The sequence below is a fragment of the Malaclemys terrapin genome, chromosome 25, assembly GCF_027887155.1.
Source record: "Malaclemys terrapin pileata isolate rMalTer1 chromosome 25, rMalTer1.hap1, whole genome shotgun sequence".
NCBI classification, from domain to species: domain Eukaryota; kingdom Metazoa; phylum Chordata; order Testudines; family Emydidae; genus Malaclemys; species Malaclemys terrapin.
Window position 1 is genome coordinate 13,350,490 of NC_071529.1, and position 14,058 is coordinate 13,364,547.

Genomic DNA, 14,058 nt, shown 5'->3' on the forward strand with positions numbered 1-14,058 from the left:
CAGGACCTATGCAAGCTTCCTCATACTAACCTACCAGGCTCCCCGCTCAAAGTGAAAGGGGCAGTCAAAATCCAGTCAGTCTTTGGCCTCTCTGCTGAGGCTTCCAACAAGGAGGTGGAGTGGTGGTGGGGTTTTGTGATATGGAGCCACACCTGCTAGGATCAGACAGTAACAACTTCCCACCCAAACTGGGCCAGAGTAGAAGCAGTGACCTAGCTCTGAGGGTCTCTGTAATCCACCACCAGCCCCCTAAATTCTGCAGTGCTATTGGTAACAGTTGGCCATTAAGTCCCAGGACCCATATGCTGTACTCAAGAGATGCCACTGAAATCAACAATTGTTAGGTGCCTACATAGTTTTGAGGATCTGGGCCCTAGTCTGTTTTCTTGCCTCTGGAGGTTACTAGTCCAGCTAATCCCGCCTCACCACACCTTATTGTGCTTCTCCCAGTCTGTGTTTTAAGTACACACACGGGTTTGGCTGCCCGACGCAGCGGCGTCAAGGGACACCTTTGTTTTTGTCCAGGAACCGGTTTTTGCTTTGGCTGGCATCGGAACTGCTCACAGCAAGGACATTGTTGCGCAGGAGCAGCGCCTTGAGTGAAGCCAGCAATACCCTCATTCCACCAATTGACTTTTCACAAGGAAATAAATCAAGCTGCCAAGATGCAGTGTCCTGGCACCTGTCCCACTGTGGACAAGGGCCGGTTTCATGTTATTAACAAATTCAATCTGCATTCTCCAGTCAACACAAGCCTGTTTCTTTTCCTGATCCCGTCCCGTGGGAAGGTGGCAGACTTGTAAGGGCTTGTTCTCGGCTGATCCAGTGAGGAATGCAGTGGACTACCCACGTCTCTGGGCTGGAAATTCTGGCTCAGAGGAGGCTGGCTACCATATGGTACTGCCACTTAGGGCACATGGATTTGGGGGCAGACATGAAGTGATTTCTCCAAGGTCATGCTGAATACAGATTTCCCGATTCCCAGTCCTCTAGCCAGAGAACCACACAGACTCCACTGACCTCCGTGGGTTTCCTGCCTCACTAGCACTGGCTACCAGCAAATGAACTGAAAGTCAGGTGATATGCAATCCGTCTCTTTCTGAGCGCCTGGGCTCACCCCACAGCCTCAAGGGCCCAATTCTCCCCTCAGTTACGCTTGCTTTGCAGCAAAGCAACTCCTCTAACTTCCGTAGTTACTCATGATTTGCCCCAGCATAAGCAAGACGGGCCTGAGAAGTTTGAGGCGAAGTGCTGAGGCTCCGAAGGGAGAACGGAGGCTGATGAAAGCCTTGGACCGTTTCTAGACAGACAGTTGTTCATTCTCCCAGTCCTCTGCCTCCCTCGCTGCTGCTTGGACCTCAGGACAAGCTCCTGGTCCCGTGCTCAGATCACAGCTTGTCCCAGTCAGTTGAGAAAGTTGAAAATCAAGGCGGACAGCCCTGATCAGGAGAAGCACGGAGAGCTGGCACCAGCTCACAGTCACGTTCTATTATCGGGGGGAGGGGAGGTGTCCTAGGGCTCCTATCTCCATGAGCCAAGCAGGAACCAGGATGCTGGCACCTCCGCAGATTCCTTAGCCTGAAGAGATTCTGCCCTATGCCAGCATCTGCCTGCGCCGCGCCCATCCCCACAGGGAGCCCCTTACACGAGACCCTTCCTAGCGAAAGGGCAGTGAGATGTGGGGTGCCATCCGTCCCCATGTAGGGGTGTCCTCCCCCACAAACAGGGGCTCCCCCTCCCCCCACAAATGGGGCTCCCCCTCCCCATGTAGGGGTGTCCTCCCCCCACAAACCGGGGCTCCACCTCCCCATGCAGGGGCTCCCCCTCCCCCCACAAATGGGGCTCCCCCCTCCCCATGTAAGGGTGTCCTCCCCCCCAAACAGGGGTTCCCCCTCCCCATGTTGGGGTGTCCTCCCCCCACAAACAGGGGCTCCCCCTCCCCCCACAAATGGGGCTCCCCCTCCCCATGTAGTGGTGTTCTCCCCCCACAAACAGGGGCTCCCCCTCTCCATGTTGGGGTGTCCTCCCCCCACAAACAGGGGTTCCCCCGCTTTGGCTGTACAATGCCCAGCAGCCCGGCTCCAGTCCCCCTCTCCCCGCGATGGTTTCTCCCCGATGTCTCCCCCCCGCCCCCATGCCGGATGGTCTCTCCCCCCAAGCAGGCAGCTACGGAGAGTCCCGATCTCTTCCGGGGTCAGGGGTCACGCCGACCCCTCGTGAAAGCGCCCTATGGGAAGCGCGGGGCCCGGAAGCTGCCTGGCCCGAGCCGGGATTTGCTTCCGGCCTGAAGCTGTCACCGGCGCCGGGAGGCGGTTGGGGCCATGAGCAGGTACCGATGGGGCCGTCTCGGCCCCGGACCCCCGGGGTCCGCCCGCCCTGAGACCCCGGCGTCGGGCTCCCCCCCCCCCGCGTCCGTCCGTCCGTCCGTCTGTCCCGCCCCCGTCCTGCCCCCCCGCCCCCGTCTGTCTGTCCCGTGTCCCCCCCCCACCGCCGCGTCCGTCCGTCTGTCCCGTCCCCGTCCTCCCCCCCCGCCCCCGTCTGTCTGTCCCGTGTCCCCCCCCCACCGCCGCGTCCGTCCGTCCGTCCGTCTGTCCCGTCCCCGCCCCCCACCGCCGCGTCCGTCCGTCTGTCCCGTCCCCCCCCCCCCGCGTCCGTCCGTCCGTCTGTCCCGCCCCCGCCCCCCCGCCCCCGTCTGTCTGTCCCGCCCCCGCCCCCCACCGCCGCGTCCGTCCGTCTGTCCCGCCCCCGCCCCCCACCGCCGCGTCCGTCCGTCTGTCCCGCCCCCCCCCCCACCGCCGTGTCCGTCTGTCTGTCCCGTGTCCCCCCCCCCACCGCCGTGTCCGTCTGTCCCGTCCCCCCCCCCCGCGTCCGTCCGTCTGTCCCGCCCCCCACCGCCGCGTCCGTCCGTCTGTCCCAGGAGCCCTTATTCCCCTCCCCCGCCCCAGCTGTCCTCGTACCCCATGTCTGTGCCTCTATTCCCCCCCCCCCGCCATTGGTGTCTGTCTGTCCGTCCCCCTCGCTATGCTCTGCGGGGGGGGGGGGGGGTCAGGGCTCAGGCTTTCCCCGCTCCTGGGTTGTGCCCCCTGCTCTGACCCAGGAGGGGCCGGGGCTGCAGCCTGTGATCTGTGCCGGGCCTGGGGAGCTGGGGGCTCGGTCTGACTCTAGTGGAGCCGCCCCACTTTAGGGGGGTGCCCGAGGGTCAGCTCTTTCTGTTCAGCGCCGTGTCCGAGGGGCCCAGCTGACCCCTTGGCGTGGCCCCGTGGTGACGCTTTGGCGATCTTCGGTGTGTTGTCCTCATTGTGCACGATGTGCCTGTTAGCCCCATGGAAAGGCAGCTGGTTTGGAGGGGAGAAATAAGAGAGCACTGATTCCCACAAATCCTCTGGAGGCGACCCATGTAGCAGTGTTCAAGGCTGGGGGTCAGGACTCCTGACTGTCCCATCCTCTCTCTGTACGCCAGTTTCTCTGTGTGTGTATGTGTTTAAGTAATAATGATACTAGCTTCCATTTGTAAATTGCTTTGAGGTCTACAGGGGAAAGAAGTGGTCTCTAGGTATCACTTCTCCTACTCATCCACAGGACAGCGCCATCCATATAAGAGAGATTCCTCTTATCGGCCACTGCCAATACACCACCTTCATATTCTCTCTGTCCTGGTGGTCCCGAAAAGTCTTTGAGAAACGCTGGTCCCTTGGTACCAGCTGTCCTAGTGTGATGGCTTACCGGTGGGCTCAGCTTCTGGATTTTTCTCCCATTAATCACCCAAGTGTTTGCAAATCTTTATTTCAAAACTTTATTATCATCCTAATTCTTGGTCGTGTTCAAAATTCCCAACTGTCTAATAATTTTAGATTTAAAAAAACAACAACACTTAAAATGTACTTTTCGTGGTTTTTTTTTATAGTTTTTATGAATGTTTCTCACAGTTCTGCAAATAAACACTTAAGCAGATGGATTACGAAAATGTTCACTCTTTCCAGTCAGTCTTTGAGTCACTTCCACTTCTAATGTTTTCCGTTCTCCAGGAGAATGTATTAGGTTTCTATTGGAATTTTTTTAAACTTATGGAATTTAAAATCTGAGCCAGGTTTGACCCTTTTACATTTTTGTACTAGCAGGAAATTAAAAAACCCAAACCCCTCAATAATTATTACTCTTATTATTGGGGTTGCGGTAGAGCTTGAGGCCATGTTCAGGATTGGAGTCTCATTGTGCTGAGTGTTGTATAATTTAAATTGTTAAGCTGTTAAAACAGGAGCTGTTTCTTATTCTGTTTGTCTAGTATAATAGGGCTCCAATCTAGCTAGATACTTCCTTGGCCCTCATCCCATGGTATCTGAGTGTATCGCCATTATTAATGTATTTTATCTTTGCAACACCACTGTGAGGGAGGGTAATATTATTCCCACAGGGAAGGTTCATTGATTTGCCCAAGATTACATACGTAGTTGGGAGCTAAACAGGGATTTGAACACAGATCTCCAGAGTCCAAATCCAGTGTCTTATCCCTTAGATCAGTGGTTCCCGAACTTTAACAACCTGTGAACCCGTTTCACTAAAATGTCAAGTCTCGCCAACCCCCTCCTAAAAATGAATATTTCCAGAGATTTTCTCCTTTACCGGAGTATAAATTATAAAAGTAGTGATCGTGGAAATATAAAATTTGTTTTTATGACATGCTTATTACACAATATTTATTATTTATCATTACAGTATTTTTATTACATTATGAAAATGGCAACACACTTCCCAGATCTCACTTTCGTAGCTTGTATCAAGGCGCCTATGTTTCATCAAGGAGTATCAGATGTGAAACAGCATGAAGGTATTTAAGAAGCCAACTCAAATAATTCCTCCTACACAAGCAGTCAGGTCTTGAGCAGTCCAGGCAAACAACACACGTTACAACAAAGCTTAAACTTGTTCTTCATAATAATTTTAAAAACAAGACTAGCTGCCTATTTAATTTTAAAAACAGCAAAAACTTTCCACTGCTCTTTCCATTTCTTATAAGGAGTCTTGAAGTTTAAATCTCCTCAGTGTGATAGATCTGCTTTCTTTGATCTGCTTAGCTCTTGGAAGTCCAGGGGCTCCGGGCTGCTAGCCCCAGGCTGCTCGGGGTTTCTAGGGACAGCTCTGGCCGCCATTAGGGAACTTTTTCCCGAGAACCCCCTGTAACATTTTGTGAACCCCCAGGGGTTCCCGAACCCCAGTTTGGGAACCACTGCCTTAGATCATCCTTCTGCATTGGTTGGGGCCTCTAGATGCGACAGGATTACAAAGAAGAAATAATACTAACGTAGTTAAGAGTAAGTAAAGTCCCTGCCCCAAAGTGCCTATAGTCTGGCTCAACAAGGCAGGTGAAGGGCCTGGGGAAAGGGTTGCAACATGCTAAAGAAGGGGAGGGCAAACTTCTTGGCCTGAGGGCCACATTGGGGTATGGAAATTGTATGGCGGGCCATGAATGCTCACAAAATTGGAGGTAGGGGTGCGGGAGGGAGTGAGGCCAGAAATGAGGTGTTCAGGGTACGGGAGGGGGCTCTGGGTTGGGGTACAGCAGGGGGGTGAGGGTTCAGGGGGGGCTGGGGATGAGGGATTTGGGAAGCAGGAGGGGGCTCCAGGCTGGGATCGAGGGGTTTGGAGGGCAGGAGGGGGATCAGGGCAGGGGGTTGGGGTACGGGGCAGGGGTGTGAGGGGTCTGGCAGGGGCTGTGGGCTCTAGGTGCAAGAGGGGGCTCTGGGCTGAGACCAATGGGTTCAGAGGGCAAGAGGGGGATCAAGGATGGGGCAGGCTGTTGGAGCCTGGGGGTGATGGTGGTGGTGAGGGGTCTGGCTGGGGATGGTGCTAGGGATGAGGGGCTTGGGGCACAAGAGGGGGCTCTGGGCTGGGATTGAGGGATTTGAAGGGTGGGAGGGGGATCAGGTCTGTGCAGGGGATTAGGGCGTTGGGGAGGCTCAGGTGCGCAGGCTCCGGGCGGCACTTATCGCAAGCAGCTCCCAGAAGCATGTCCCCCCCTCCAGCTACGAGGTGCGGCCAGGCAGCTCTGCACGCTGCCCCGTCCACAGGCGCCACCCCTGCAGCTCCCATTGGCTAGGAACCATGGCCAATGGGAGCTGTGGGGGCGGTGCCTGTGGATGGGGCAGCGCACAGAGTGGCCTGGCCATGCCGGCACATACTACGTAGGAGCCGAAGCGGGGTCATGCTGGCTGCTTCCTGGGAGCCACACGGAGCAGTGCAAGCCCCAGACCCCGCTCCCCAGCAGGAGCTGAGGGCCGGATTAAATGGTCTGATGGGCCACTTGTGGCCCGCGGGCCGTAGTTTGCCCACCCCGTGCTAAAGATAGGTAGATCCAATGAGTAAAATCACACTTGATCATATTTCACATTAGTCATTGATTAATAGATAAAACTGAGAGCAAATAAGGGACACCAGTTGTCTAGAAGAGTAGCAGTGCTATGGTTTAGTGTTCTCGCTGTAAATCTTGATTGGCAATGGAATTTGATGTTTGGGTGAGGGAGAAATGGATGATTACCAATGATTTTCTGATTTAAATCAAATCCTTCCAAAGCTGCTTTATGCACTAATTCGCCAAGGGCACCATTACATTTAAGTGGCTTAAAACTATCTGATCTGTCTTTTTGGCAATAGTGATAATAAACAGGCGAGTCGACCTAGCAGTGAGGAGAGGAGAGCGCGCTCTGTAGACAGTAAACATTTATTAGAAGCATCCAGAGACCGAGAGATGTCGAGCTAAAAGCTGTAGCAATGTTTCCTAATGCCACCTTGTGCTTCCATCCAAAGACCTCAAGATGCTATTATAAATATTAACTAGTTAAGCCTCTCAACCCTTGCTGGGAAGTGGTATCTTCTCCTGCCTGCAGATGGGGAAACTAATGCATAGAGAGATGAAGTGATTTGCTTAAAGTCATGCCAAATTACTGATAGAGCTGGGACCAGAACTCAGTTCCTGGCTTGCAGACCCCCGCTCTATCTCTTTAACAACACTTACCAGAAGGAATAAGGGAAGAACATCCCTAGAGCTTGCTGTGACTTCCAGTGTCGATAAAGCTATGTGGTAGTCACTCATCTATAACATGTAACATGAAAGGCTGGTGCTTATATAGTAGTGGAATATTCTATTTTTAGAGGCTTGTGTTGCAAAACATATTGAAACCCTGATCTATGCAGAGAAATGAGTGATCCAAACACTGCCTTTGCTGGGCAGCTTGTCAGAATTAAGTCTTTGTTTTTGTTTTTTCTTGGTGCTATTTTTTTTTAAAGTCTAAATACTACTATTGTTTCTCTTTTCTGGGGGTAGGAGGGCATTTCACAGGGATCTGACTATGTTTACACCAGGAGAATGACTCATGGTAGGAAATGTTTATCCTATTAATCAATGCAATATTGTCCTTAATGAGGATGTTGTGATTAACCCTAAGTTGTCCTGTCTCCATTAGCTACTAAGTCATGTTTAAAAGCTTGTTAGTTAACATGTTTTCCAACATGTGTAGTCATCACCTCAGAGCCTCTATGATTCTCCACTTTCCTGTTCTTGCATTGTAGCTGCCCTTACTTTTCAAGCTAAGGACAAGGCTGGAGGGCAGGACTTTCAGGGGTCTGCCTGTCCAACCTGCCTGGTAGTGTCCCTGCTTTCCAATACTGCTTTCCTCCCACAACCTCTGCTGATATATCTCGCCCCTTCTACTTCAGCCCTGGGATCCCTGCATAGCAGAAGTGTTGGATATGTCTGCTTTTGCCATTGCTGCTAATGATTTTTTCACTGGGTGTTGCTACGAGTATTGTCCAAACTTGGGGGCTGTAAAACTTTATGGCGTGAGGAAAATGCTGCTGTGTGTCTTGGAGCGCTGCATTGATCTGAAAGCGCATACAATGCGGCATGCTTCTTGTTGGTCTGCTTGAAAGCAAAGATTCAAAGGTGTGCGTTGGCCCTGGCCGCAGCTGCATGAGCAAACAAAGTGACCTAACTTTGCGAAGACTGTTGCAACTCTCCCCACCCTACAGTAACGCTGGTTAGTCTAGAAGAACTTTGTACTGATGAGTGTGAAGTTCCTCATGTGTTTATAAATCTGAATCTTTCTAAGCGTTTGGGTCACATGGATCACCATCCGATCTGAGCACCTAGGGAAAGGTGATCACACGGCCACAAATGACGCAAGCGAGAGGGGATTTTGTAACTTTAAATAAATCTCCGGTTAAAAGTACAGTGAAATCCGATCACTCTCTTTATACTGTGTACTTTATTATTGATGCACTTGCTATTGAGTGCATGAAACTTCGTAGAATACATCCACAGTTCCCTGTTCTGAGCAGCATAAAAACTGAACCCAAGCCCTTGAGTGAATAAGTGGTCTCTTGGTAAAATTAGTGGCAGATTAAATTTAGATGAAATAAAAGGAAATGCTACTTCGCATGGAATGTAATCAGCCTGTGGCAGTCACAATTCCAGGAAGCTAGTGGCAAACTGGATTTTATCCACGACTGCATAGTAACATCTGAAGTGCTACTGTGGGGCCTGAGGGGGTCATGACAGTTCTCCACCCGTGAGCCCCTTAATGCTAGGAGTAGTTTGTGGATATGAGGTGAATTTTATTTCCTTTAAAAGCATCCGATATTGGTCACTGCCGGAGGCCAGAAACTTAATGGAGTAATGGCCTAATAGCAAATCTTATGTTTCCTAAACCTACTTTCAGATAAACTTGATCGGTTGCATGTTTAATTCTAATCTTGAGGCCCTGAGAGTCTCCTCATTAAGGTCGGTCTCTAAACTCAAGCTGGCAGCTGCTGGTGATCGTTAATAAAAACAGTGATTAATTACATCAGACCTTGAGATTTCATCGCACAGTCGTGAGACCTTGAGTTGCCAGTCTGCACGCTGGAGGTTCGCAGCTGATCTGCCGTGGCATGGAAATCAGCCTTCCTGAATATTTAGGCAGGGTGTTTTTTCTGCTGACTTGTAGGCGCAGGGATGGGAGGGAAGTGGTCGTGTCAGACGGTAAACTCCAGGGGAGCTGGGGAGGAGGGAAGGGAAGAAGCGTAAACCCCCCACCCTGGACTCAAAGTTGCTATGATCAGAGAGCACAATGGAGTTGGTGTGAATCAGAGGCTCGAACAATTAAGTTGCCACTGAAGGGTTCTGAAAATTGTTTTGATAGTGTGAAGGGCTAATGAGGCGGCTGCACTGGGGGGGGGTTCGCTGGAGTGGTGGAGACTGCAAATTGGATGCAGACAGGCTACTGTTGTTTTGAAGAAGGAAGGAACCTAGATATGGCTGCAAGGTGTGATCCTGATTTTTCTATAGGTTTCAAGGGATGTTGGAAAAATGGGGTGAGCCACAAGGCTTTGTGGGGGGGAGGCTCTTTTGATCCCCTGGTCACAGAGCACGGTTGAGAGGTGCCGTCTGTCTTTATAGTGGCTCTCTGCAGTTAGCCCGGCCCTTTTAAAGCCAGTTGCCATTCTTTGCCCTGCTCTGGATGGCCTCGGGCACGCACAACAGTGACCTTGCCAGAATGCAGGAAATCGGGGTGGCACTCCCGAGGCAGGAGGGGGCTGCCCTAAGCGCTGGCAGGGATGGTGAGTCACACCGCATGCGCTGTGCGGATTGTTCTGCCCCTGGGAAAGAGAGGGCTGGTTAGCCCGTCAGGATGAGTAGGCTGCCTGGCTCAGAGAACACAGGGCTTTGGAGGACAGCTCTGGTGGGCAGTGAGATTAAATGCCAGAAAACGGGGTTACCCCATCGTTCTGCTAGATCCGGGATACTCCGACTGAGCCTCGCGGCCGCAGGTGGCTCTTTAATGTGTCTCCCCTTTGCAGCACATGTTAAAACCCCGTGTGATTTAATTATTAACCAATCAGGATGCTTTTACTATGCTGCTAACCAAGCGTAGTTGCTAAAATAATCATACTTGGTCAGTCATTTTACTGCGAGAAAATATACAATATATCTAAATAGTAAATAATGAATTCACACAGCTGTGGCTCTTTTGGGTAATGTTGATCATTAATTTGGCTCCTGACCCACTGAGGTCTGAGTATCCGTGGGCTGCATGGTCCTGAATGAGAACTCGGGCTCGAACCCCCCACTCAGATGGCCGCGTTTGGATCCAAATTGCGGTTTGGGTTCAGTTTCCTGACGTACCCAGGACTGTTAGGAAGACTGCTGATGCCTTGTCGGTTTCGAGTGGTAGCAGGAGGAAGTTGGGGTGTGAAGGAAGGCGAGGAGCCTGGCCTGGCCTTCGGCAGTGCCGCCGTTGAGTCACCGCCGTGTGACTGAGTAACCCCAAGTGCATTGCTTTAGAGCAGCCCTCTGACCAAGAGTGGAAACCAAGCCTCGTGGTAAGGAGTGTGTCGTCGCTAGAACTCTGACAGCAATTCCTCGGATCTCTGGGATTGTGACTGCTGCCGGAGGGGGTGGGGGTGGAGAAACAAGGGGCCTGTCTACATCCAGGTCTGAGCAAAGGTCTTAACTGGGAAGGGGGAAATGAAGCCCATCAAACAAATCCCCCTTTGATTAGTGTCAGGCCTGCTCCATGAGGAGGCTTCACCCTGTTCCTGGGGGGGAGCGAGAGCAGGGAATAAGGACTCGAAGAGTTGAGCGTTGTACAGTCAAATACACAGTCTGGTTCAGTTGGGACGTGACGGGGTTGGAATTGTGCAGCATGAAGTAGAGAGGCGGGGTCCTCAATCCCCGAGTAGCCATCCCTGCTCTGGGGGGACTAAGGAGTCTCGTTTGACTCCCAAAGAAGATGCATGTCCCTGGGTCAGAGCTGGCTGCAATACCAAGCTCTCCCTTGTTCCGTCTCATGGGGTGGGGTGGGGGGTAGTGGCAGTTTGTGGGGATCTGCCTTTCAGGGGAAGGGAAGAGCTGTTTCTGCAGGGTAGCACTCAGGTGGGGTACCGAAAACCATCCGGGGTTAAATACAGCACAAGCGCACCCCTCCACCTGTGCTGCTGGTATGTGGCCTTCTTGCCCTTTGGTCCCTCCCAGGCAGGGCTTTCATGAGATGAACCAGGATCAAGGGGTCTGAGGCACTGGCCCTTCAGCGGCATTGTGGCATGGAGCATGAAGCAGGATCACTGCTTCCCCTTCAAATTCTGAGGTCAGGCTGCCAGCTGTGGGGGAGGATTTAGGCATAGACTGGACGGCACCGCTCTGTAGGAAGGATTCTGCTACAGAAAGAAGCTGTCTTTGCAATGGGCAATCAGCTATGCCGTGGGAGAGCACCTTTTGAGCAAGAAGGATTGAAGGTGCCCCATGGAAAGCATGTGCTTGGATTCCTAAGGGAAGCAGAGGTGAGAGGGCACCAAAATAATATTGTGTGGGGCACCAGTATACTTCTGCCCAGCCCTGCTCCCAGCTCACACTTCTAATAGGGATGCTCTTCAGGGAGGCGGGCGGAAGGATTTCTTGTGTTGCACTTCTACAAACATCTCCGCAACTGTTTCCCCCCAGGCGTGGAGCACCCTTCTTCAGCTAGTTCACAAGCCCACCTCTTCAAGTAACAATCCCGCTGTTAATAGCAGAGTTCGTAAAGGATTTTGAGAGGCTGTTTCTATGGATAAGCCCCCGCCCAAAGCTTGTGTTAAAAGTAAAATTTTGTATTATCAGAATGGAGTCAAGAACCAGATTACTACCTTGCTACTTTGCTATTCACTTTTCTCCTCCCTCCCTCCAGCCTTGTCTTTGTTCTCTCCCTTTACAATGTTAGCTCTTTGGGACAGGCCCTAGCACAGGGGACGGCAACCTTTCAGAAGTGGTGCGCCGAGCCTTCATTTATTCACTCTAATTTAAGGTTTCGCGTGCCAGTCATACATTTTAACGTTTTTAGAAGGTCTCTTTCTATAAGTCTATAATATATAACTAAACTATTGTTGTATGTAAAGTAAATAAGGTTTTTAAAATGTTTAAGAAGCTTCATTTCAAATTAAATTAAAATGCAGAGCCCCCCGGACTGGTGGCCAGGACCCGGGCAGGGTGAGTGCCACTGAAAATCAGCTTGCATGCCGTCTTCGGCACGCATGCCATAGGTTGCCTACCCTTGCCCTAGCATTTTGTGGGAGCTACCAGAAACAAATACATAATATGACCCAGGCGGTAACCTTCAGAAGCATTGGTACAGGTGCTAATTTGTCCTGAAAGACTTTAAAGAGAAGCTGTAAAAGTTTGCTTTCAAAATCACGCCCCAAATTTTATAAGATTCCAGCACCAGGGGAAAGTGTATTCAGTAGATAATCTGTACCTGCCTTCTGGGGTGTTGAACATTAATTAACATTTGTAAAGTGGTGTGTAAGTGCTAATTATTGTTATGATCAAAAATGTAATTGCTGTGTGTTAACAAAATTACCTCTCTGCGATCCTGAGAGAGAGCGAGATCTGAGCTGTCGATGCTATGTCACTCTGGCAAAGAAACAGAGAAATCTGCAATGTGGATTTCTCCCCTTTATTAGGGAGTACAGTGGTGGTTACATTTAAAAACATGTCTGTTCTCTAGGGAATCCAGGACTTTTTTTTTTTTTTTAAACTTCTTGTAAATCCTCTGTAGTTCATCTCTTTGAAAGGATCCAAGTCTAATAATCTCTTGAGGCAGTTTGTCTTCTGATACAGTATTTGGTGTAAAATCTGCAACTATCAAAGGAGGTGACTTGAGAATTAGTTGTTAAAGCCATTTTATGAGCTGAGAAGACACATCAGTAATAGGAAGTCTAGGGAGTGAGAGGCAAAGAGTCTTCTTATTGCAAGATGTAATTAACATGCAAACACGTGCTAATGGGAAGCTTATTACTTAAATCAGCAGAAGCCAGGCAGTCCAAGAGGATGTTGACAGGGTAGGCCTGAAGTGTCTCTATGTGCAGTGCATAGGATATGACCTAACCACACAAGTCCCTGCAGTGTTTTGACACAGGTGTCCCTTTTGGGTCAGAACATCTGTGTGTGTTAGCACGTCAGGCCTTGTAGGGCAGATCTGCGTGAAAGGCAGTGTGGTGTTTGCATTTGGTGTTCTCTTCACCTTTATCTGATACTTGAAAAGTCTGTTGACAAGTTCAGATTCTTGGGCCTACTTGCAACTGACTAAAGGGAGGGGCTGGCGAGATCCCAGAGTAGTGTGGACAGGTGCTAGGCGAGTGTCTTCAACCCTGACCTGCAGTGCCGTCTGCTCTTCCAGGCTTGGACCTCTCAAACAGATGAACAGCCACTGCCAATCTCACTGAATCCTGAGGTGTCTTTATGAGATGGATATTGATCTGCTGCTGGCTAGGGTGAGGCAGGCCCCTTTCACTTGCAATGTAACTACTATCTTTGAGTTCTTGGCATCTCCTAGAGTAGTACCATACAAACACCAGGTAATTCTTGCAGTACAGCTGTGTGAGGTAGTTTATATCTGTACAAGGGGCACAATACCTATCTCAGCTTCCCTAAGTGACTCACCCAGGGCCACACAGTCAGTGGCGGAGCTGGGTTTTTATTATCGGTATGCAGTAGCACCGAGGAGCCCCGTTGTGGACTGGAACCCCATTGTGCTAAGCACTGTACAGACACAGAACAAAGAAGGTGTCTGTCCCAAGGAGCTGACAATTTAAGTATGAGATGAGAAACAACAGGTGGATGGAGACAGAAGCGGGAGCACAAGGAGACAATAAGACAATATTGATTGGAAGGACAGGCAGTGGTCTCAGCTTATGGAGGGATTTGCAGGAGGATAGTGAAGTAGGTTTGTGGATGCTGACAGTGAGAGGCAGCATGGGGGAAAGCAAGAAGGCACTTGTTTGACAAGTGGGCGATAGAGGCTGCTGTTGGCCCATCAGAGGTAGGAGTCAATATCTCGATCAGAGAATGAAAGATGATGGGATAGGTCATTAAAGGCCTTGAAAATTAAGACAAGTACTTCATGTTTGATGCAGGAGCCTCCTGTCTCCCAAATTCCTGCTCAAATCACTAGAAACACTTCCTCATCAGAGAGGACAAAGTTGGTTAATGAATTATCCCAGTGTATGGCCCGTGCTTGAAACACGAACTCTGAGGAGTAAGAAAAAAACCCAACT

The 14,058-nt window shown here is 50.7% G+C and overlaps 1 protein-coding gene across 2 annotated transcripts in view; it reads left to right on the forward strand.

The window, feature by feature from the left end:
- Positions 1-2,220: 2,220 nt before the first annotated feature.
- STARD3 (StAR related lipid transfer domain containing 3) overlaps positions 2,221-14,058 on the forward strand; it is a 32,339-nt gene continuing 20,501 nt past the window's right edge. Inside the window, exon 1 of one of the 2 annotated variants that reach the window (XM_054014350.1) lies at positions 2,221-2,329. The gene's annotated coding sequence lies outside the window, so the exon portion shown is untranslated. Of the gene's footprint in view, positions 2,330-4,740; positions 4,826-14,058 lie in introns of those variants that run through there. The other variant, XM_054014351.1, reaches the window with a different exon arrangement.